Here is a 24,898-nt window from a genome sequence, read left to right as displayed (position 1 = left end):
GAGCTGCCCCCCTCTTCCCCCGCCTCTCCTGGCCAGCCATGCAGCAGGCCACTCTTCCTCTTTGCTCTTTCGGCTCTGCATCTGCCCAGGCAAGGACAACGTGTCTTTGGCACCAGTGGGAGCAAAATCCGGTAAGCAAAATCATCTGGGGTAAAAGAAATGCCAGGAAAGCAAAATTTCCTCTTCTGCTTGTGCCTTAGAGCGTGTGTGTGCTCAGTCACTGTGTCTGCTCTTTGAGACTCCATTGACTATAGCCCGCCAGGCTCCTCTGTCCATAGGATTTCCCAGGGAAGAATACTGGAGTGGGTTACCATTTCCTCCTCCAGGGGATCTTCCCAACCCAGGCATCAAACTCACGTCTGCTGCATCTCCTGCATTGGCAGGCGGATTCTTTACCACTGTGCCACTTGGGAAGCCCTAAAATGTGTGTGTGCCTGTATGTAAATATGAGTTGGAAACAGGGAGTAAATGACAACTATTTTTTAAATTTCTCAATTAGGCTATTGGATAGATTTAGAAATTTAGATCTCTGGAATTTTAATAACACACACAAAAATGTGACTGAACCTTGAGATCTGATTTTAAGGTTTAAAATGATCCTCTCAGAGCTCTTAGTTACCCTCCAGGCCCACCTGCCTGTTTGTCAAGGACGTCCTCCAGACTGATCTATCTGCATAAAGCCGGGGGCCATCTCTGGGCATCTGCTTAGAAGTAAGTGCTCAGTGGGGCCCCACTGGCTGGAAGGAGTCCACAAACCATCCTCCGAAGAATGTAAAAGAGCTTATTTCTGAAGTCCAGGAGATTTTCCTGTGCTGCCTTCAGTCCTGAGAAGTGAAGGTTACCTGTGAGGGAGTCCCTGCTAACTAAGGAAGCTGTCCCAGAAGGGATCAAGCCAGGAACGTGTTTGGAAAAGAGCACAGTTAATCCCCATTACCACCAAATCAGACCTGGAAAAGCTACTTGATCTATTAATAAACAGTGTGGCCACCCTCCTTATCTTAGCCGAGCACAATTTCCCATCACTTCGCAGAGCAACCTCTTATAGAGTAACTGACATTCAGTGGGAGCCAGATTTATTGGGCGGGCTGACCCCGGCTCAGAGTAGGGACTGGGGTCTCAGACATTCTGTGTTTGGGTTTTAGCCAGTGCTGGGAAGGGTTTTCATTGAGGCATGCTATTAATTGTCCTTGTTGGTTTGTTTATATGGCTGGAGTTGTGAAGATTGAAGGTAAACAGTAGGCAAATGCCCGAGAAGGGGCGGGAGGGATGATGTTTCATGGTTCATGTTGTACGGAAAATAGATTTGGTTTCTTGTTTTAAGATTGAAGTTTTCATACTTGCTGTTTTTCATTTGAGTTTTCCCTGGTCTTGCTACATCCATAAGGACCCTGGGAGAAAGGAGATAATTGAGGAACTTTCAGGATGGATAAGTATTGTGATTCAAAGGCTACTGGAAGCCTTTCTTTCCTAAAGATGTCTCTGCATTCTTGCTCACTGAACAGAGTGCCCTTTGAGGTTCCAAGAAGCCCTATGAAAACATGTTAGTAAAGAAAGGTCTTTCTTCATGGTGCAGTTTATAGGATTAATTATTGAGAATTATTCTAAAGGAATGGAAGAAAAGGCAGGTATGTTTGATTAAAGAATGGAAATTCTGAAAATGTCTAACCATTGAAAAGTGATTTGTTCAGAGAGGCCACCAGAAGGCCCAGACTTCAGCCAGAGCAGCCAGCCCAATGGGTTTTCAGAAGATAAGAGTCTAACAGACACAAATATCTCTTTTCTGCTTCTTGTGGCCTTCTATACCACACACACTCTGATACAAGGATGGACATCCTTATTGCTGCCATACCTAGAATTATCCTGTGAGCCTGACACCAGTGATGAGAAGACCACTGATCTCTCACAATCCTCCAAGCAGGGGTGAGCTCAATGGACTTGTCAGGTCACTTCACCCAGGGCTCTGAAGATGGGAGTGAAGGGTAAGGACAGGACTGAGCTTCAAGCTCGAGCCTCGTATGGCCCTTTCACTATCTCAGTGACCTTGGGCTATGTCCCACAGCTCATAAGAGAGCAGGGATTCTCCTTCTCAGAGTTATTAAGGTTCAGCTGAGATCATTGATGTAAACTGCCCTGTACAGTATCTTGGGCATTGTAGGTAGTCAAAAAATGTTTACTGGACTTTTTAATGAAGAGAGCCTATGTAGTAAATTTTCAGCCCCTGTGAAACTATACCAAACATAAATCCTGCCATTTAAAGCAAGGAAATCAGTGTTCTTTGAGGGGGAGGTGTAGAATCTATTGGCTTCTCATTATGTTTCCTACTTTTCATTATATTCCAGACTTTTCTTGCCGAGTTTGCTACCTGCTGGCTGGTCATTATTATATAGCATACACATGTGAACAAAAAATTCGAGCAGCATGTAAGGATATTCAGTGAAATGAGCTTCCTGTGACCCCACTTACACTCTGCAGAGGTAGCCAATGTTAAGCTTCTTTTGTCTCCTTCCACAAATTTTTCTTGCACGTACATGCCTATGCATCTTGTTTACTCATATGAGAGCAACCCAGACACACTCTTCTACACCTTGTTTTTTCAATAACTTGACATCACATAATATTGGTTAACACAGAGCTAGATTATTTGGAAGATCATGGGCAAAATGGGAGGAGAACTGGTGATTCCAGACCAACAGTGTGTTTGGTTTAAGAATCTAGGACTTGAGCACCTTTAAAGCTGCAAGGGATTTAATTATATTCCTTTGGCTTCTTGTCTGTTCCCCCTGGAGGACCTTCTGGGTTAATTATGGGTCCCAGGGACACTTGGCAGACAGGCTGCTACATCGCTGTTCCACAGAGGTAATTAATCATCCAGCCCGAACCAGGAGAGAATGCTTCATCCCGTGTCCTCATTACCAGGAGCTTCAGGAGAAGGAAAATTTTCTTACAAAATGGAGCCACATGTGATTTCTTTTAGAATCATATAGCAGGTGATAATACAGGTGTTTCCATACTGCATTTCCTATTGTAAAATAGGAGAAAAGAGTATGTGTGATGTATGTGTGTATGTGTGTGTGTGTGTGTTGAGGGTAGGGCGTAAATCACTTGGCTCTTTGGGGTCATCTGTTGATAATTTGGAAGTTTTATTCAAAGGGATACTATGTGTCTACTTATTTCCCCTCTTTCCATTGTCCTGCCTTCTTTAAATAAAATTCTAGTTAGAAGTCAGTTCCTTACACCTTAAACTTATACAGTGCTGTGTGTCAATTATATCTCAATAAAACTGGAAGGAAAAAAATCCTAGTTTGAAGATTTATTCATGGTATCTGTTTCAGTGGTACTCAACTGGAGGGAGTTTTATCCTCCAGGGAACATTTGGCAATGTCTGGAGACATTTTTAGACAATTTATTTTTATTTTTGGTTGCACTGGGTCTTCGTTGCTGTGTGTGGACTTTCTGTAGTTGTGATGAGTTGGGGGATACTCTCTGGTTGCTATGCTTGGGCTTCTTATTGCAGTGGCCTCTCTTTTTGCAAAGCATGGGCTTCAGTTGCCCGAGGCAAGTGGAATCTTCCCAGACCAGGGATCAAACCTGTGTCCGTTGCATTGGCAGGCAGATTCTTACCCACTGTACCACTTGGGAGTCCTGAAGACATTTTCGATTGTCACATCTCAGGGGCAGATGCTGCTGGCATTCAGGAGGCAGAGTCCAGGGATGTTTGTTGCTTTACATCCTATAAGGCATAGACATCCCCACGACAAAAGAATTATTGTACTCCAAATGTCAGTGATGTTGAGGTTGAGGAATTCTAGCTGATTCATCTAGAGTCCAGCACACTCTCTGCAGGATATCAATTTTCTGGTTTTTGTATATTTCTTAGGACCTCAAACATCCCTTCCAGCTGTTAGATTCTCAGAGTCTCTTCAGATCAGTAGATAAAGGTATCCATGCAGAACAGTTCACTTGCTCCTAACAAACACTAATGGCAAGAATTAACCCATTGGTCAGGTATTCATAGATGAGGCCTCTCACTTGCCACAGTGTCCCCAACCCCAGCGTCCTACTCCCCAGTAGCAGGAGTTCAACAGACAGCAGTTGAATGGATGAGATCCTGCGATGCTTCGGCATTAGTTGGTGAGCTTGCAGCAGTGATGTGAGCAGAAACCTGGTACCAGCATATACTTTGCTTCATGGTAACTGTGACTACCATGACAGCTCCATGTTCACATGGCAGCTTTCCTTAACGAAGCTCACCATTTCCCCTGTATTTTCCTGCTGCACCTGTGACGAGTAGTTCCGATCAGTGCAAGCAATTACAGAAGAAATTTATACATATCTGGCATCTGCAGAAACAGCTAGTGTGTAATGAACTCAGCCTTGGAGATCTGCATAAAAACCACTCAGGCAGAGGATCATTTGTTCTTGGAGCTTTAAAGGACTTAATTTTACTTTGGATTCCCAAATCATTGACATCGTTGAAATAGGAGGATTTCTGGTGTGGCAAGTTTACATGATCTTAATAGCATGTATGTTCAAGATGAAGTCCATCAATAGGAAGACAGGTGATTATACTTAAGAAAATATCCCCTGTAAGTTCAGGAGGTGGTGGTCCCCACATAAGAAACTCAGAAAAATATATTTACATTGACTTTGTTTCTTTCTTTTTTTTTTTTGGGTGCTGTGGGGAAGTGTTTTCTTCTTTATTTCTCTCTACCAATTTTGGACCCCTATGTATGGCAAACCATCAGAAGTTGCATATATATGTACCTACTTTACTTAGTTACTCTAACTAAAGAGTGTCAGCTGGAGCTGGAGAAATGGTCTTAATTCTGGGCATAAATGATGGAAGGATCACTTTCTTTATGTGGAGGGACATGGCACATGATGACGAAAGAGTCTTTTTTCTCTGCTTGCTGCGTGCTAAATTGCTTCAGTCCTGTCCGACCCTTTGCCACCCAGTGGACTGAAGCCCGCCAGGCTCCTCTGTCCAAGGGATTCTCCAGGCAAGAACACTGGAGTGGATTGCCACGCCCTCCTCCAGGGGATCTTCCCAACCCAAGGATCGATCCTGCATCTCTTATGCCTCCTCCATTGGCAGGTGGGTTCTTTACCACTAGCACCACTTGGGAAGCCCTTTCTCTGCTTATTGGAGAGCTGTTCTCCTGGTCTGGAGGTCTCCAGCAGACAACCTAAGACAGGAAAGAGGGACTCCAGGGGTGGATGGAACATGCACTTCCAATAGGACCAGAGAGCTTTTCTGCTTTATCCTTACACCACCCTTTTGTGGAAATCCTTGATTTGTCTGGTTGGTAAGTGGAGGGAGAAATAGGAACTTTTGTGACCTGGCTCCATGATGGTGGCTCCATATCACGATGGGAGTCAAATGTGACTGCTCTGTCCTGTGTACCTAACTCTTTAGATGAATTTCAAGGGCAATCTATAACATGCTCATTGTATTTATGCTTTTTTCCACATTGTATTGAGTTGGTCAAAAAGTTGGTTTGGGTTTTTCCATGACATCTTATGGGTAAATCTGAACTAATTTTTTGATCAATGCAATATCTCTGTTCACATTTTCCTTTTTCTTAGTATGCAAATGAAAGAATTCAGAAGTCTATTTGGTTGAAAATTGAAATTTATTGTTCAGAAGAAATTTTTTCTTTTGGACGGGTGAACTTCAATTTTAACCTTAACTAGCCCCCAAACTCCAGGATTTAAATCTGTTATTCATAGAGAACTCTGCTCAATGTTCCGTGGCAGCCTGGATGGGAGGGGCATTTGGGGAGAATGGATGCATGTATATTATGGATGAGGCCCTTTGCTGACCACCTGAAACCATCACAACATTGTTAATTGGCTATACTCCAATACAAAATAAAGCGTTTAATAAACATAAATGGTACTGTAGGTTTCTTCTAGAAAGGAAAGGCCACGGTGAGAGCCGAGGTCAGGAAGGACCCCTCTGCACTTTGTCCTCCTTTGAGGACTGACTTGTGTGTGAGCACTGGGCACTTTTACCCACTGGGCTAAGTGAAAGGAGAGCAAGTCAGCCTCAAGGTTAGCCTGGGTCGCTTATCAGGGAGGAGGTGTTATGAGGAAATACGTGGCTTTTCAGGAATGTAACTTGGTTTTTGTTTTGTTTTACTAAATGTGTTCTTACTAGGAAAAAAGCAGAAGATTCCTGAATTCCCAGGCTTGTCCCTTTCTTGCAGCTGATTTTTGCTGGGAAAGAATTGAAGGAAGAGGGTTGAATACTAATCCTAGGTGTGTTTGTGAAAACTAATGGTGTTTGGCTAGCTAATTAGGAGGAAAGGGCAATGCTCCCTAAGTAGAGCAACTAAGATGCCTGGAATTTTCTTTCTTGGCTCTGTCTTCCAACTCCCTTGGCCCTCAGCCTGTTTGGGAAATCTTTTTGCCTTTTTCCCCCTGCATCAAATAAGAAAGTCCATGCTTCCATGAAAGCTAGTAAGTTTATTAAGAATAATATTATATTAAACACAAGTAACTTTTCAAAGTGTTGAAAGTTTAGATGTGGTATCAGCTTTGAGCTTTGTGTTTTTCTCTTCTTTTCCTTCTTTTTTTAAGAATATGCAAAAGTCGATGTTGAAATCACTACTGTCCTCATGGCATTAAAAGGGAATAGAAAAGGAGGTGGGGGAAGGAAGAAGAGAAAGAGAATACGAAGTGTTTTTTTTGAAAAATGAAGTTTTGTTTGTTTTTTATTAATCAGAAGGATGACAATCCTTCTATATATAATGACATAATATGGGGTCAGTTTATTTAGTTCTTTTTACAGTGAATGGATAATTATCTTAAGGCTTTTGCTTAGTTTTCTTATTTTTTGAAAATAAGAGACTTTTAAAAATGATTCACAAACCATGTTGGTATTGAGTTTAGCAGTTCCTTAACAGTTTACACATTCTCTCACCTTAAGATCCAGAATCCCATTCCAAGAGAAATAAGAATATACATCCAAGTTTACAATACCATATGTAAAATACATAGCCAATGGGAATTTGCTGTATGCCCCAGGGAACTCAAACAGGGGCTCTGTGACAGGCTGAAGGATGGGATGGGGAGGAAGATGGGAGGGAAGTCCAGGAGGGAGGGGACGTGGGCGTGTCTAATGACTGTTGATATATGACAGAAAACCACAAAATTCTGTAAAGCAGTTATCCTTCAATCAAAAAATTTAAAAAAAGAATATATGTCCACCAGAAGATTTGCATGTAAATATCTATAGCTGCTTTATTCAAAATAGCCCCACAAGATAAACAATGCTCAACATGTGAGTGGACACATTGTTGTATTTCTAAAACAGAATTCTACTGAGTGTCATAACAAAATATCCTGGTACACTCAGGAAGGGAAATGAATCTCCTGCTGTGCAACAGAGTTCTTTAGATTTCTGAATCTGTAAATAGTTTACATGAAATAATCTGTTCTGTACTTGTGTGCAAGCTGCAGCAAAACAAAACAAACCAACCCATTCTGAGCGTGTGTGATCCCAAGATACAAGAGGGATCGTTTCAGTCTTCTGTGGCTCTGCCTTCTTGGTTACAGTCAAAGGACAGCTCAGCATGAGCCATGCCTGGATGCGTTCAGATCTGATTTGGGGATCTTTTGGTAACACTAGTCACGAGGACGTCAACCCTCCAGAGTTCCCAAAGCTTTTTCAAGTGCAGCTTTCCACTTGAGGTGTCAGGAACACTGGTTTCTTTCAATGCGGGTGGTTGACAGTCCATTTTTGAAAGGCTTCATCTGACTGGAGACCCAGAAGTGTTATAGCACAAGGAGCCCCGGGCTCCATGTCCAAAGACCTTCATTCTAGGCTTAGTTGATTAGTTGTCTCATCTGCAGTAAGTCATTTCTGTTGTTGTTGTTGTTCAGTCACTAAGCTGTGTTTGATCCTTTGCCACCCCAAGAACTGCAGCGCGCCAGGCTTCCCTGTCCTCCACTGTCTCCTGGAGTTTGTTCAGATTCATGTCCACTGAGTCCATGATGCTATCTAACCATCTCGTTCTCTGCTCTCGCCCTCTCCTTTTGCCTTCAGTCTTTCCCAGCATCAGGGTCTTTTCCAATGAGTCAGCTCTTCGCATCATGTGGCCAAGGTGTTGGAGCCTCAGCATCCATCCTTCCAGTGAATATTCAGGGTTGATTTCCTTTAGGACTGACTGGTCACCAATTAACTTACTTCTGTGAACTTTAGTTTTTTTTCATCTGTAAAGTGATGTGAAGTCAGAGGTTCCAAACAGCTGATTTCACCATCTAGATGAAGCTAATTAAAAAACCAGCTCCAGCCCTGTGATGAGTAAACAGGAAGAGAAGGTACTTAATCCCAGGCTAAATAGCATCAGAGGGGGCCACTTCAGAGGATGCTGTTTGGGGAAGAATGTTCCCGAAAGTAGAATGTTGGTGAGGTCTGATATATTTATCGAGGTTCCTCTCTAGGTGTTTCTGGGAGATGGTTTTCGAGTTCAAGTCTGCGTGTAGGCCCCATGCACACAGCACCTTCAGAATGCAGTTAACACAGAGTAGGTCCAAGTCAGTGTCTCATTTTGGTCTCGGTTGAGCTGCTTTTAAGCTGTCACTCCATCCACTGTGTGTGTTTTTTAAGTACAAAGACATATGTTTTCTGTAACAGTGATATTTATCACTTACTCTCTTTGCATTGAGAGAAAGATGAGTGTGAATTCCTCACTTCTTCTATTCTTTTATCGAAGGAGGAAGTTTTCTTCAAAGCTGCCCCTTAAAGGGAAGCAATCCTGTTGAATGAAGCTGGCTGCAAATTCTTTAGTGTTACCAAAAAAAGACTAACACAAATGAAAAGGCTGCACTTTAAGTAGATGCCAGTGGTAGGAAATGTGGGGTTAGGAGCCTTGTAATCCCCTTCATTGGGTAAGAAAAACATTGAGGTTTGGCTTCTTGACAAGGCCTGTTTTCTATTTTCCCTGTCCCTTCATCTTGTGCTTCGTGTTTATTTCTTTGGATGTGTGGTTTACTGCCAGATCTTATTATTGTGTACTTAAAAATCACTGTCCCTTGGGGACCTAGCTCCCTTGTTGCTTCCTAACAGAGTAACAGTTTTGTAACATCTCCCAAAATGCAGGGATTTTAGTGGGATCTTGGACTTTCCATATGAAGGGGATCAGCCTGTATTATTGGGCTGTCCAAAAGATTCACTTGGGTTTTTCTGGACCATCTTATGCAAAAATCTGAACGAATTTTTTGACCAACACAATAGTTTTGGAATGGAAACCTGCCCTTCTGCTGTTCTTGGCAAGTAACGCATGTGCCCCAGAAAGAGGCCAGCACGGTAGGAATTGGCTTCCTCCTTCGCAGGCATTTTCTTATACCAGTGTCCCCTCTTCCTTAGTAAAGCCTGAGTCTTCCCAGGTGGCTCAGTGGTAATGACTCCTCCTGCCAATGCAGGAGATTTGGGTTCAATCCTTGGTTTGAGAAGATCTCCTGGAGGAGGAAAAGGCAACCCACTCGACTATTCTTGTCTGAGAAATCCCATGGACAGAGGAGTCTGGCGGGCTATAGTCCATGGGGTCACAAAAGAGTTGGACATGACCTAGAGAAAAACAAACAAAACCCCATATAATATCAATGACAGTTTTGTTGATCAGATTCAACTTAGCCCTGAGAAGCCCCAAATATTCCTGTACCATTGACCAGCCCCTATCAGCTTGTTCCATGTATCGCTAAGACTTAACACTAGTGGCATCTGAGTGTGAGCTGTCATCTACTTAACTTTTATCCACTTAGCATGTGTGTCTCAGCCATGTGTTGACAGTAAACTGGAAAACTCAACCAAGAGAGCCAGCATGGCACTGGGGAGCCTGGCAAATAGAAGGTAGCTTTGGCTAAATGTAGTCAGTCTGAATGTAGCCCATAATACACTGCAGCCTTTCTGTTTTTTAATTTCCTATCTTATGCATTTATTATGGTGGTTTTGGGCTTCCCAAGTGACACTAGCAGTAAACAACATGCCTGCGAATGAAAGAGACAGAAGAGACATGGGTTCAATCCCTGGATTGGGAAGATGCCCTGGAGAAGGGTACGGCAACACACGCCATTATTCTTGCCTGGAGAATCCCATGGACAGAAGAGCCTGTGAGGCTACAGGGGGTCTCAAAGAGTCAGACACGACTGAAGCGACTTAGCACATGTGCATGGTGGTTTGAAAACCATTGTATACCTCTATGCTGTAATTTTTAGGTCTTATGAAGGGACCACTGTAACTTTTAACTATAGCATTAGTATGCTTTGTAATGAGATTTTTTCCTTTCATTCTCAAGGACACACTGAAAATCTTCCTAATGTTCCTTGGACTCCACTCTCTCTACCCTTTGCTCTTGTTCTGTGCTCTAGGCTCACCTCTACAGCTGCATCAATGACTCATTTGACTTCTGCTTGGAGTTGGATCCCGCCTGTGAGGGGCTCTGGCAGGGCATCTGAGAGTGGGAGGAGAATGTGGTTGGGGTTTGTTCCCCTGACTCCTTCGCTGCCAGGTCACTGTTGGCTGTCTGTCCCTCTATTAATGGCCACAGTGCCTGCCAGGTAGCCCTCCCCATTCAGCTAAGCACTTCAGATTCTAGTATCTTCTCTACTCCTCACCTCTGTTGGCCGAGGGTAAGTAATAATAGCTCTACAAGTAGCTAGCCTCATGCGGTGCATGTTCTTTGCAGGTTTACCTAAACCCTTCCCACACCTTTGTAAACACCCACTTTGTTTAACTCTTTTCGAATCATCTGGTGTGAATATTCTACCTGTTTCCTGCCAAGACCCTGGCTTTTCCTGATCCTAAGAGTGATATGTGTAACTGTGAAACTGGAATCTACCCTAAGCTTTCCTTGTGGCTTTTTCAATGGTTACAACATTGTTACCATGTAAATTGAACATTAAAAGATAGGGAATATACTCAGTTCCTATAAAAAGCCATTATATATCAACAGAAGAGCTCATGGTAAGTTGAAATGGGGTGACTGCAAGCAAGACAATCAGCAAAAGAAAATTTTGCAAAACTCTCAGTGAAATCAATTTCTAAGGAGAGGCTGGACAGCAGTATTCATTGCCTTGCTTGTGACAACTGGAAGTAAGATGACTTCTGTTACAAGTTGTTCTTGTGGCAAGTGAATTCATGGTGCCTTGTGGCAGAAAGAGATACCTCATAGAGACTACAGACACCAAATGAAATAGGAATAGCTTGATATTATCATAATCATTGGCTGGCCTTTTTCAGATCTACTTTCCTGCAAGTATGAGCTTAAAGATCAACTTTAAGTGGGACATGTCAGAATGTCTTTAGAATTTTAAGGAATGAGTGAAAGGTGAGCAAATATTTCAGAGGCTCACTTATTCTAGTGAAATAGTGAAATTCAGATACTTGGTATGCAAATGTGAACTCACATATTTCTTTCTGGAAAGCCAAAGTGTGTATTCTGTCAAGATTGCATGTTAATACAATTCTGATAGTTGACAAAGCTCTGTAAGTGACTCCACTTCTGGATGTGGATATGTTGGCAGTTGAACCAGTGAGAGGAATGGATGGGAAGTCCAGTGGGTATCCTTGACCTCGGTCAACATGGCAGTTCTTGCTCAAGTAAGTGTGTGTGTGTGTGTGTGTGTGTGCATCCCCAAGTATGTGTGAGTACACATGGTGAGGATGGTAGTATGTCTAGTTACTTTTTGCTAAGGTTTTATGGAACCTAAAGATTATATTATTTTAGGAGTCCTCCTTATGTAAAATAATGAAAAATTATGACTACAAAGTTAGGTATAAAGATGAATGTTTAGGAAGAGAAAACAAATCACAAGAAATGTCAAATTTCTTTCTTAAAAGTGACAGATATCAAATATCATGCAATACAGAGCAACAGGCAGTTAAGTAGTAAGCATATTATGATATAACTTTGTAATACTTCTCCCCCTACATTTTAGATGGCATACTCTTGGATTGCTTCTTCACTTAACAACAATTTTATAATATTTTCTGTATAGGGAAAAGAAAAATGCTTTTTCTTTTTAGCATAGCTTATTAAAGTTTACTTTTTGTATTGCTAGCAGAAATACATGAAACAAGCAATTTTGCACAGTTATACTTGCTGCTATAGTTTTGGATCTACAAATACCAGAATTTCGATAATTTTGATTTCACATAGTGTCTACTTGAAAATGAATGGTGCATTTGTAATTATATCTGTTTCATTATCAAGTATATTTATGGTAGGAGAGAGCTTTGGTGTTGATGAGAACTGAATCTCTGCTTCTGATTTTACATGTCTGGTGGTTGGAAGGTTTTTTCCATAGACCTTTGTACATTTTAAACCTTGTTTCTCCTCTAGTGCGTGCATAATTTTTGTGTTGGATGCTGTGAGACACATTCTTATCACATGACCTCTGGTCTCATGTCTTTATGTCATGACACTGAGTCAGTGTTGTATGTGATAGGAGTGTCCATGGTAGTCAATTTTACGGGTGACAGCTAGCAATAATGTAACAATATGCAGAGGTGACTGTGAACCCCATCAATATATTCCACAAAGCCCCAAACTAAATGTTGACTAACTCAACTTCTCCTTAGCCAGATTCTTAAAATATACTCTGTACCACTTCCAACACTGACCTGCAAGAAGGGAAGTCAAAATGGAAAGAAGAGAGTCTTCAAAGATTCTGATTGAAATATCTTCGTGTGTGTGTGTGTGTGTGTGTGTGGAGTGTGCATGCATGTGCAGAAGTTTAACAGACTTATGGCCAAAAATATGAGGGTTCTTTCCAGGACTTTGAAAGGTCCCTGCAAGTGAGAGTCTTTGTAGCTTAAGCATCATTAGCTTCATGGTAAATCCACTCCTGTTAATTATATTGGAAAACTTGTCTGCTGCCTCACTAAAGCATTAAGACACTGATGCTGGATTTTATCGCTAACTAGAGTAGACTTTTAGGGTGGAGAAGGCAGTGGCAACCCACTCCAGTACTCTTGCCTGGCAAATCCCATGGACGGAGGAGCCTGGTAGGCTGCAGTCCATGGGGTCACGAAGAGTCGAACACTTACTGAGCGACTTCACTTTCACTTTTCACTTTCATGCATTGGAGAAGGAAATGGCAACCCACTCCAGTGTTCTTGCCTGGAGAATCCCAGGGACAGGGGAGCCTGGTGGGCTGCCATCTATGGGGTCGCACAGAGTCAGACATGACTGAAGCGACTTAGCAGCAGCAGCAGCAGAGTAGACTTTTAGGATAGGTAGATTTTATTCCTTTATTTTGTTCCTTCCTTTGTTCCTTCCTCCTTCCCTCCTTCCATTCTTCCCTCTCTCCCACCTTTCTTCAAATGTTGAGGGAGACTAAGTACTTCTTTTTAAAATTAACTCATTCACTTTTGTTTCATTCTCTCCACTTGTTCCTCTACCCTTTCTTGACCTCCTCCTTCTCCAGAAATATACTATTTATTTTCATATGCATCACTGTTGCCTCTAATTACCAGTTGCATGTGGTTTTGGGGTCCCATGAAAGGAGGGTCTCTTCATATTGCCTCATGCTTGACAAGGAGCCGTTTGTGGCAGAGGGTACCTGCAGAGAGGACATGACAGGTAGGAGAAAGCACTTTCAGGGTAAGGCTTCCTGTTAGATCAAGAAGTTTCGTGATGGCTTCAGAGGGTGTAGCTATTTGATGGTCACGTGACAGTCCTGGGCCAGTGCCTGTTGGGGTGGTTTTGTTTCAGAATGTGTGCCAGTAGCTGGACCACTTTATCTAGAGATAGCTCAGCGTGCACTTTACCCTGGCATCCTTCTCGTGGTGGTTCCCCTATTAAAATGCTGTTTTCCATATGGTTAAGAAGCTTTTAATAAGATTTCCCATCCCCAAGACTTTTGAGTTGTCCATATTTTGCCTTCACCGCTATCTGATGATAAAAGACATGCCACCAAAATAGGCTTTGAAAAGTAGCAATTAGCAAAATAGTTTAGTAAAACATTGAAAACCCTGTGGGATATTATGGCCTTTGACTGCACTGTCCAGATGGTAGCTGCACATGGCTCTTGAGCTCTGTTGAAGGGGTAGTATATTGGGCTAAATATATTTTGATATATTGATTTAAATAAAATAATTATCACAATTGATTTCACTTGTTTCCTTTTACATTTAAAAATAATTTTACTTGTTTATTTATTTTTGGCTATGCTGGGTCTTTGTTGCTGTGTGGGCTTTTCTTTAGTTGCAGAGAGTGAGGGCTATTCTCTAGTAGTGGCGTGCAGACTCCTCATTGCCATCTCTTCTCACGTTGCAGAATATGGACTCCAGGGCACGAAGGCTTCAGTAGCAGGCTCAGTAGACGTAGAGATTGAGCCCATGTCTCCTGAATTGACAGGTGGATTCTTTACCACTGAGCCACCAGGGACGCCCCTTTTACTTCTGTAATGTAGTTACTAAACAAATTTAAATGACACATGTGGTTTGCACTGTATTTCTACTGACAGTGCTGCTCTCTCATAGGCCATTCTGTGTGACTGAGAATTTATTACTGGTCCCTCACCGACTTATTGGAAGTCCAGGGAGAGGTTGTTTTGGCTTCCCACAGGATTGGGCAGGGTTTTTATTTTTTTTTTAAGTTGAACGAAACACTGAAACATAATGAATCAGAGGAGTAGGCCATTCTCTTTATAGTAATTGAGTTAATAGGATAACGAAACCCCCTTGGGGATGTAGCAAGTTCAACAACAAAGCAAGTTCTCTGCTTTTCACAAAATATTTCCCCCAAAGGTTATCTCTTATAACCTTACCTCTCCCTATCGTAAGTGAGCAACTGTGTTGTGTGTCTCTAGCCTCAAGCTTCATCACACTGGCATCTAGAAAGAGATTAGTTTTTTCCTCCTTTAGATGGCAAGCCACACTTGGTGTACTCCTCCTGTGAAAAGGATCCCTTGGGATTTGTCACTGCCTGTTGTTTTCGGCTCCAGCATATTAGAACATGCCTTGACTTGTCAACTTTTCACCAGTAAACATTTGTGGTGATAATAATTCATAGTTAGGATTATCCACTGATAAGGGTGTACCAGAAAACTCTGACAATCATTTGGTACTGATGCTACTAATACAATGCAGTTTATGTAACTTGGATGACAGAATGAATCTTGGAAAGAAAAAAGATCAGGTCTTTCCTAGAAGTGTCTTGTGCCTAAATCAATTCAATTCCCAAAGTTTTCCTAACCCTTTGAATTTGCTGAACTTACTTTATGTCGTTTTCCATCCCCTTATCTAATTATAGATTGTTATTTTGTGTGTAGTAGATACTCAACAGATTTTGGTTGATTGATTTTCAGATTCTGAGGGTGAGATCGAGAAGGAGTGTAGTCTTGGACTTGAGATTCAGGTTTGAAGGTTTGAATTTGACTTGGTGATTTTTAATGGATCCAATTCTTCATGGTAAGAATGATGACTGCCTTGTATTAGAGGTTTCAGGGTAATACCCAATAAATGTATTAATAAATAATTTGATCCACACCCCCATCCCTCTACCCACAACCCTGCCCTTGCACTGAAGATTTCTGCACATAAAACATCTCATAAAATTTCAAACTTCGTGTTATACTTGCTGGTGTTAAGGTTCCCTGCATAAATTACAACGATGTCTTAAACAATTGTCTTTGGAAGATACAGTGGCTTCACTTCTGCTTTATCTTGGCACTAAATCTTAAAGGGGTTACTTTTGGTTCTGTGCCCATCTTGTACCCTGACTTTCTCATCCAGGGTCTGAGTAAATTTTTGTTGAAAGACTTCTTCCATTTTCTTTCTGTCTGTCTTCTGTATTTGCTTTTCCCAAACCATCTCTGGTTCTCCCCCTTTTCCATCATCCTTATTCAACAGGTTCAACCTCTGCAAAAAAGAAAAGGGTTTTTTTAAAGACTATTTCCTCCCATTTCAGCTACTCAAAGTCTGTCTTACCCTCTTAATATATACCCTTCCTGGTGGTGACCCATCCCTCAGGGACCCTGGGCATTAACATCTGACTTTGGAATATAAGATCATGTCCAGCAGGTACACGTGTTGTCTTTGAGAACCAGAATATCCTAATTTGCATGCTCAGTTGCTCAGTCGTGTCAGACTCTTTGTGACCCCATGGATGGTAGCCCACCAGGCTCCTCTGTCCATGGAAATCTCCAAGCAAGAATACTGGAGGGGGTTGCCATTTCCTTCTCCAGGCGATCTTCCCTGACCCAGGGATTGAACCTGCGTCTCCTGCGGTTCCCCTGCAGGTGGATTCTTTACCACTGAGCCACCAGGGAAGTCCCTAATTTAAAGTCAATTTATTTACCAATAAATTGCATTCATTTTATTGTATAGTTTATGTGGTAACTGCTTTAAAATACAGCTCAGACTGGTTGGTTCTAGTCAAGTCAGAATTCTGCCTGTCTTGTTTTAGCATTTAAAAAAATTCCCCATGTTTTTACCTAGAAGTCTTAAGCATGCACACACATACCCTTTTATCTGCAGTGGTGTAAGTACATCTCTCCCTGGAGGTCATGACATGAACCAGATACTTCTCAGCTGATTCTGAGCTGATTCTGCACGTGTTTAGTTTAAGAACTAGACCTGACGCTAATTAAAAAGAAAGGCAATGTCAAATTTTTGTTTCTTATTGCCTCGCTTGTTTAAGTATCTCATTTTGTTTAAAGTATTTTGGTGAGGGTGCAAATTTTTGGCACAATTACCCAGTGTTTTTAAAAAGCCTTAAGACTGGTGTACATGAAAGGAATTATAAAGCAGCTTTTCCACTGCAGCAGATGAACTATTCATGAGTGTGTCTTTGAGAACCAGAATTCACTGAAATTGGACTTGACTCCTTATTAGGGTCAATGATCCACTAAATCGTTATCCTTGGAAACAATCTGTGGATTCTCTTTGTGGAAATAGCCTTTAACAAAGTGTACTTGCACATTCCCAGGCATGCCAGAAAAAAAAAGACACTGGCCCCCACTCAGGAAGGGAGAGACTGATTTGCCCTGCTTGCTACTTTTTTTTCTTTTCAGAATGACCAAAGGGAGGCTTTGCCTATGAATCACTTTATTGAAAATGGTATGAAAAATAAATGAGCTAGAAGCAATTTAAAGCAAAGCCTGAAACTGGGCATTAGGACAGCTCTGCCAATAGGTAATACATAATCTAAATTCTAGTTTAGTAGCTGGCCAAAGCAGATTTACAGATAATCCCTGCTCATGAAAATATTCTACTGAGAACTCTAAGGTACTTTTTTACAGTTTATGTTGCCATGATTTAAGCTCTTGTTACTCCAAGGTACTCCAGAGATGCAATGTTATAAGCGGTAGAGTATGTGTGGCAGGAAGAAGCAGGGAAGGAGAGAGAAATTGTTTAAATCACTGAGTAACTACAAAAGCCAAACAACAGAAATGCCAAGTACAGGTGGCATATGGCAGCCTGGATTTAGGCTCACAGATAGAACCCATGTCATTCAAAAGTTGGTCCTTGCTGATGCTAACCACACCAAGAAGATGTTTGTGTTTCACGGGAGCAAAAGTCAAATATTTTTAAATGGCATTCCTGGGCATGTGAGTGTACACTGTGCTTACTATTTCTACAAAGAAAATCCACAGATTTCTCTAGGGGTAAAGATTTAGCGGGTACACTGGCTCTGAAAAGGAGTCAAGCTCACTCTAGTGAAAAAACGGGTAACTCTTGTGCAAGAACTGGCTGTCCAGCAGAGGGCAGCGGCGGACATGCCCCTCTGCTTGGAACCTCTGCGCTCTGTTCGAATGAGTGAACTGATAAAACTCCTTTAATTCAATACTTTATTCTCACAGTTCAGTTCAGTTCAGTCGCTCAGTCATGTCCGACTCTTTGCAACCCCATGGACTGCAGCACGCCAGGCCTCCCTGTCTATCACCAACTCCCAGAGCTTGCTCAAACTCATGTCCATCAAGTCTGTGATGTCATCCAACCATCTCATCCTCTGTTGTCCCATTATCCTCCTGCCTTCAATCTTTTCGAGCACCAGGTCTTTTCCAATGAGTCAGTTCTTCACATCAGGTGGCCAAAGTATTGGCCAAAGTATGAAGTTTCAGCTTCAACATCAGTCCTTCCAATGAATGTTCAGGACTGATTTCCTTTAGGATGGACTGGTTGGATCTCCTTGCAGTCCAAGGGGCTCTCAAGAGTCTTCTCCAACACCACAGTTCAAAAGCATCAATTCTTTGGTGCTCAGCTTTCTTCACAGTCCAACTCTCACATCCATACATGACCACTGGAAAAACCATACCCTTGACTAGACGGACCTCAAAGGCAAAGTAATGTCTCTGCTTTTTAATATGCTGTTTAGGTTGGTCATAGCTTTTCTTCCAAGGAGCAATCACCATCTGCAGTGATTTTGGAGCCCCAAAATAAAGTGTACTCTCACAGTACATAATGTAAATTAAGATCAAATTCAACCAGCACTTACAGCATGTGTAATGTGTAAAGCACAGACCAGGTACTTTGGAGGCAAAAAAGATGATTAAACCCTAAATGGCATAGGAGTTTCAAAGGACAGTTTCTTGCAGTCTTTAAGCTTGAGAGACAGACAGCATATACTGGGATCCTGAGCCTGCCATTGTAGGTGATGCAACCTTAGGGAAAGTTTCTTCATCTTGATCAGTCCTTGGTTTCTCATCCATAAAATGGGTACAATAATACCTGCCACTTCATCCACTACTAGTTAAACACAGACCTACTGGAAGACGCATATATAGAGAAGCAGTTCTATAAGGCAAAGCGGTTAGACAACCTGCTGTAGCAGCAGAAGGTAGTGTGATGAATGTAGTCAGGGATTGGAAGGGATAGCTTCAAGGGAGAAGTGGTCTTTAAGCTGAGCATTGAAGACAAATAAAATTCTTTTGATCATTGGGTGGAAAGTATGTCTGTGAGGGAGGAAGTATGAAGGATGAACAGAAGAAGCATAGATAATTTTATTTCTAAGTTTGTAAACTCATAGTACTGTATTTCACAAAGGCTATTCTGTGGATAACTATTGTTTTATTCAGTATAAATTATATATAATAGAGTTTCTCTGTTAGTGTTTACAAATATCTAAATTAGTTTATTTAGCTACTCCTGAAATCCATATATTTAAAAGCAATGGTATCTATATAATTTCTATTAAAAAATCAACAAATAATTAAATATTATTTTTAAGAACAAATGGCTTGAGAGTTGCTAAATGCCTAGTAAATGAAAGTGAATTTTAATTGGTATTGTTGATTTCTTATTTATATGAAAACTTCTAGGGATATTAAATGTTTTATCATTATGAAGTGTTTTTATTCTTACTCATATATTGTTTAATGTATAGTCATGGTAGACTTTTGGGTAAAGATAAGAAACGTAGAAAACATGGATGATAAAATACAAATGAATCACTTTTGTAATTAACACCTTTTTAAATTCTGCAAACTCTATGATCTTCACCATGTTCATGCATTTCACTCATCTAAGTAAAATTCTGCTGTAAATCACTGGACTACCTATGTTTCAAAAGTCAATGTTTTAGAAGGATAATTAATGAATGATTATCTGCAATTTATTTTTTTGCTTACTAGCAGTAAAGATTTTCCTTACTTATAATGTGGTATTTAGAGAGAAAAGCTTGGAAATAACAGGCTGAAATCTTATCTTTTTAGCTTACCATTAAAAAATAAATTAATAATAAAATAATAAAAGTAGTAAAAGTTGAATGTTTAAGCTTAAATATTAGAATTCTAAGCATCTACCTGATCATGTTGCCATATACAAAGTTAAAATTCATTGTACCTTTGTTACTCAGCATGTTTTTGAAGATTTCCATAATAAAAAAAAATAAACAAAATCGTATAATGAACTTCACATGTCCATACCCAGTCTCAGTTAGCAACACTCTGCCATTCTTGTTTGATCTAAATTTCCACCCTGTATTGTTTTTTAAGTTACTTTTTAAAGGTGTAATTGGCATACATTGAAATGTGGAGATCTTACCTATAAGATTTTTTTAAATGGATATATCCATATCATTCCTATCACAATATTATCACATATAATTCCTATCACAATATCCACATCCCCAGGTATTCCCTTGTGTCTTCTGTCGGTGATTCTCTTACCCCTAGACAACCATAGTCCTAAATAGATTTGCCCCTTCTAGAACTTCATGTAAAGGATTTGTACTCTTTTTGTATAAAGCATTTTTTGCTCAGCATAAGGTCTCTGTGACTCACCCATGTCCTTGTATGTAGAAATAGTCATTCCATTTTACTGCTAAATATAGAATTCCACTATACAGCTACACCACAACTTGTTTATTCACGCTATCAATGGAGATTTGACTTTTTTATGTGACTTTTCACTAATATGATTAAATCTTCTATGAAAATACTCCAAAATGTCTTTTTGTGGATTTTTTTTTTTCATTTCCTTTGAATAAGGATCTAGATGTGGAATTGCTGGGCCAAGGGGTGGTGTATGTTTAACTTTATCAGAAAATGACAACCCTTTTCCTGAAGTTGTTGTACCAAGTTATAGTCTCACTAGCAACCTATTAAGAGTTTCGGTTGTTTTACATCATCAACATTTAGTACTTTAATTTGGTAAAGAGGCATTTTATCGTGATTTTAGTTTGCATTTCCCTGATAACTAATTATTTAAGAACTTTTTCGTGTGCTTAATGGGTATTTGCATATCTTTCTTTGTGAAGTGCCAGTCAAGTTTTTTTTCCCCCCAGTATTGTGTTGTCTCCTTATTGAGTTGTAGTACTTTCTAAAAATATATTCTGAATAGAAGTTCTTTGTCTACTTTATGTTTTGCAAGTGTTTTTTTCCCTAGCCTGAGATTTGCCTATTTAACAGTCCCTTTTAATGAACAGAATTTTTAATTTCAATGAAGTTTAATTTATCAATTGTTATGGTTTGTGTTTTTTTGTATCCTATGTATTCAAGAAATCTTTGCCTAATCCCAAGGAAGAAAGGTATTCTATGTTTTCTTTTAAAAGCTTTATAGGTTTGGATTTAGGTTTACATCTTCCATTCAACTCAAAATAAATTTGTGTGAACTGTGAGGGAGGGATTGAGGTTTAATTTTTTCCCACATGGATAGTCAGTTTTTCCCGTTGTTGAAAAGTCTCCTTTCCTGGTTGCATTGCCTTGGGACCTTTGTAGAAAATCTATTGAAGTTTTACATTTATAATTTTACTTGTCAGTTATACCTCAGTAAAGCTGGAAAAAGAAAAAAAAATGTATTAACTTGGTAGGATTCTTTGGTAGAATTAAGAATATAATCACTAAAATACATTTTTGCTTCAGTACAGTATCACAAGCAATGTTGTTGACGTTGATTCAACCAAGATACAGAGCAGTTTCATTACCACAAGGATTTCTTGTATTGCCCTTTTATAACAGATATACCTGTTTTTTAAAGTTTCTTTTTTACTTCTAATGAGTACTACTGTAATTCTAAGTAATGTGCTGTGCTTAGTCGCTCAGTTATGTCTGACTCTTGGTGACTCCACGGACTGTAGCCCACCAGGCTCTTCTGTCCATGGGGATTCTCCAGGCAAGAATACTAAAGTGGGTTGCCATGCCCTCCTCCAGGGGATCTTCCCAACCCGGGGATCAAACTCAGGTCTCCTGCATTGCAGGTTGATTCTTTCCTGTCTGAGCCACCAGGGAAGCATAATTGGAAGTAATATGTTAGCATTTGCATTTCTTTCAACAATGTCTCTTAAACTAGGAACCTTATTACTCACTTCTAGAGTTTTATCAGTTTTAATTCTACTGTTGATTGTCTTTATAACTCTAAATTATATACTGCTATATTTTATCTGAGTTTAGACACTATCTCCTGACTCCTTATGATGGGAAAGGAGGAAATTCCCAGTCCTTCACCTGACTTTTCTTCTTACCCACTTTTTTCTGCCTTCTCACTACTCTCCTCTATACCTTACTTTTACATTGTCAAGGTTTATAATATTGTAAACCTTCTAACTTTCAGGCTTTCCTGTTTATTATAGGTTGATTTTTTTTTAATTAATTTTATTTTATTTTTAAACTTTACATAATTGTATTAGTTTTGCCAAATATCAAAATGAATCCACCACAGGTATACATGTGTTCCCCATCCTGAACCCTCCTCCCTCCTCCCTCCCCATACCATCCCTCTGATTTTGAATTCTGAAAAACCAATAGAAAGCATCTATAACATTGAAATTATGTAAATATTCTTCACTGCAAAGCAGGTATGTGATTGGACCTGTAGAGGAGGAATTCTTTGGGGCACCAATTCTGTTTTGCTCTAAGAGGATGTTCAAGCATCAGCAAAGGCTCTTTTTCCATAATCCTTTTTTTTGCTCAAAATTATGTTACTTTAGTTGCACCATGATTTTTTATGCAGATGTTTAATTTATACAAAGCTTTTACTCTTAATTCTGTTTTATTCTTGCTAAGCAAAGTGAATATCATCACTAAAATTCCCCATTTTCTTGCTTACACTAACTTGTTGAATGAGATTTACTTTCTTGGAGATTTTTTTGGACTCCTGACCATGTTCTAACCATATTTCTAGATCTATTGCAAAGCTGTCATTGTGGGATTCCATTGCCCTCCCCTGGCCTACCAACACCACCATCATTTCATTCTTAAACGTATTCTACATTTTCTTGAAACCTATAGTTTTTTGTTTGAGGATAAATTTTTCCTTTGGAGTCAAACTTTTTTTCAGTTAGGATGCATGGGAGGTAAATGGGATCCTTGCATATCTGAAAATGCTTATTTTGCCCAGGTGCTTGATTGACCTGGTATACATGTGCAGATTCAAAGCCATGTTTCCCCAAAAACTTTAAAGGTTTTGTTCCTCTGTCTTCTGAAATTCAGAATGTCTGCCAAGTCTGATGGCAGCTTGAGTCCTTATCCTTTCTTGGTAACCTGATTTGGACTCTGATAGCTCTAAGGATCTTGTTTATATCTTCAGAGGTTTGAAATTCTAGCGAGATATGTCTTGCTATTTGTCTTCTTCATCCTTTTCAGAACCTGGTTTGCCCATGCAATATGAAGACCTGTGTCTTTCTTTGGGTCTGGGGAGTTTTTTTGTATTATTTTTTCCCCTCTTGTCTGTATTATCTTTCTGAGATTTCTATTAAATGAATACTGGGCATCCTTCATCTCTCTTAATTCTTCTTTCATATTTTCAATCTCTTTTATATATTGTTCTATGTTCTTGGAAATCTGAAAGTTTTCTCTTCGCCCGCCTATTAAATTTCTTTCTATTGTCACAATCATTTTTAATTTCCCCAAACTCTCTTTTTTTCCAATTGCTCCTTTAATCTTTTCCCACTTTTATTTCATGGATACAGTGTGTTCTCAAATCCCTCAGAGGATATGAATTGAATTTGAATTTTTATTTAGGTCCTCGTATGTTGTATGAATTATTTATATTCTCTAGAATCATGTGGTTATATTTTCATCTTGGTGCTATTTTGTGTTGTGCATTTTCCTCAAATGTCTAGTGATTCTTTGTTGTTTCTTCATAGGTATTAATAAATTAATAGAGGATTAATAAGGAAATATCTATTTGGGAATTAATTTTTCCCTGTGTTTTCTTGCTGGTGTCATTTTCTTCTCTAGTTTCATATTCTGCATTGCCTCTGTGCAAGAGATCTCTACATTATAGTCTTCAATACATTTAGTAATACACTGATCTAACATAACGGTTACTTTCAAGTCCGTATCATATACCAAATGAAATGGCAAAACAACCTTTTAAAACCCCTAGAAAGAGTATGGAATTTTATATCAACATGGAAAGGTTTTCAGATCTACGTTTAAAAATTAATGATGTCAGGAATAGCTGAATTACTAAAATTGAAAATTAGGGCAGTCTACATTAATGAGGTTTATTAGACTGACGATGTGTGGGTTTTCATTTTCATAGCAAATGGCACTCTCACTTTCAGTCTTGTTCTGTTCCTAGGGTATCCTGGTTTAGACGCCCAGGAACTTAATTCTGATGCGTTGTTTGGAGCGTTCGCACACACCCTGTGTGAAGCCCTCACCTCCTGACGTGTTGGCTCTGTGCTGCCCTCCCTCCCTCCCTCCCTCCCACTCTCTGACATTTCCTGTGCTGCCTCGGGGGGGCTGAGTGGGCTGGCCGGGGCTGGCTCTCGCCTCCGGGCGGTCCTGCTGCACAGGACAGCTGTCTGGGAAGTCCAGTGCCAGCTCCCAGGGCTCAGCACCTCACTGCTCAGGAGCATGTGCCTCTGGGCACAAGAGGCCTCGCAGGCGGCCAGATTCCAGTTCTTTCCAGTTCCAACTTTTTAGTACTGTAGTCATTGTTCATGTCCCTAACTCAGGCTGGTTTTAGAAGTACCATTTAAATTTTGTTAAAAAGCCACCTCAGAGTGACCCCACCTGAACTCGTGGTTAGTGGGGGCAGGGAAGAACCTAGGCTGCGCAGACTGAAAAGAAAAGGTCTCGTCTGGAAATCCCTCCTCTTCAGTCTCCCTCCAGAGTGGTCTGGGTCACAGGTGTGAGAGATTCAGATTATTGCAGATTCTTGCTTCTTACTGAACCCAAACTGGATGAGAAGGCCTCAGCCCGGCTCTAGGGCTTAGTGTCAGTGGAGGAAAAGATCTATTCATGATCAGCTGTGAACTGAATTGTGTTCTCCCCATACTCACACTGTGATGCTCTACCTCCACCCCCACAGGACCTCAGAATGTAAGTGAATTTGGAGATAGGGCCTTTGAAGATGTCATTAGGGACTTCTCTGGTGTCTACTGGTTAGAAATCCTCCTGCCAATATAGGGGACACAGGTTCAATTCGTGGTCCTGGAAGGTCTCACATGCCGTGGGGCAGCTAAGCCGGTGCACGACTACTGAAGCCTGTGCTCTA

The 24,898-nt window shown here is 40.4% G+C and overlaps 1 protein-coding gene across 6 annotated transcripts in view; it reads left to right on the top strand.

The window, feature by feature from the left end:
* ABLIM1 (actin binding LIM protein 1) overlaps nucleotides 1-24,898 on the top strand; it is a 329,208-nt gene that overhangs the window by 53,027 nt on the left and 251,283 nt on the right. For 2 of the 6 annotated variants that reach the window (XM_059882059.1, XM_059882055.1), the window contains exon 1: nucleotides 64-24,898. This exon is cut by the window's right edge and continues 12,853 nt beyond it. The exons of 3 other annotated variants lie outside the window; for them this stretch is intronic. The gene's annotated coding sequence lies outside the window, so the exon portion shown is untranslated. Of the gene's footprint in view, nucleotides 1-63 lie in introns of those variants that run through there. One more of the 6 variants, XM_059882063.1, reaches the window with a different exon arrangement.

The sequence above is a fragment of the Bos taurus genome, chromosome 26 (assembly GCF_002263795.3).
Source record: "Bos taurus isolate L1 Dominette 01449 registration number 42190680 breed Hereford chromosome 26, ARS-UCD2.0, whole genome shotgun sequence".
NCBI classification, from domain to species: Eukaryota; Metazoa; Chordata; class Mammalia; order Artiodactyla; family Bovidae; genus Bos; species Bos taurus.
Note: the sequence above shows the minus strand (reverse complement) of the source record. Positions and strands in the feature narration are given on the sequence as shown.